Raw genomic sequence first — 354 nt, 5'->3', positions numbered from 1 at the left:
CACACTTCCACGAACAAAAATGCATTTGACTTTTTCTAAAATCTTCAGTGTGAAATATCGAATTTTCTATCAGTTGCGAACGACATTTTTTCCATTTCATAACAACTATTGGACTGCACAGAACAAAGAAAAAATATTCCACTATTCACCAACATTTTTTTTAATCTACAGACCATACCATTTCTTTTATATTTCTTTTCGTACTCAAAATATCAATCGTTCCTTTATTTCGTTACCATATTCCATCAAACGTTTGTCTCTTTAATCGTATATGAAATCGTACAATATATTATATAATGAAATCAAAATATCCACAATAAGAAACTAGAATAAATCGATTTATTTGCCTTTTAT

At 28.0% G+C, this 354-nt stretch overlaps 1 protein-coding gene across 1 annotated transcript in view; it reads right to left on the bottom strand.

Annotated features, from left to right (window-relative positions):
- LOC119588836 (calcitonin gene-related peptide type 1 receptor-like) overlaps positions 1-354 on the bottom strand; it is a 6,562-nt gene that overhangs the window by 1,527 nt on the left and 4,681 nt on the right. The window lies entirely within an intron of this gene.

Source organism: Penaeus monodon, chromosome 24, assembly GCF_015228065.2.
Source record: "Penaeus monodon isolate SGIC_2016 chromosome 24, NSTDA_Pmon_1, whole genome shotgun sequence".
NCBI lineage: Eukaryota > Metazoa > Arthropoda > Malacostraca > Decapoda > Penaeidae > Penaeus > Penaeus monodon.
This window is presented reverse-complemented; position numbering and strand designations above follow the sequence as displayed.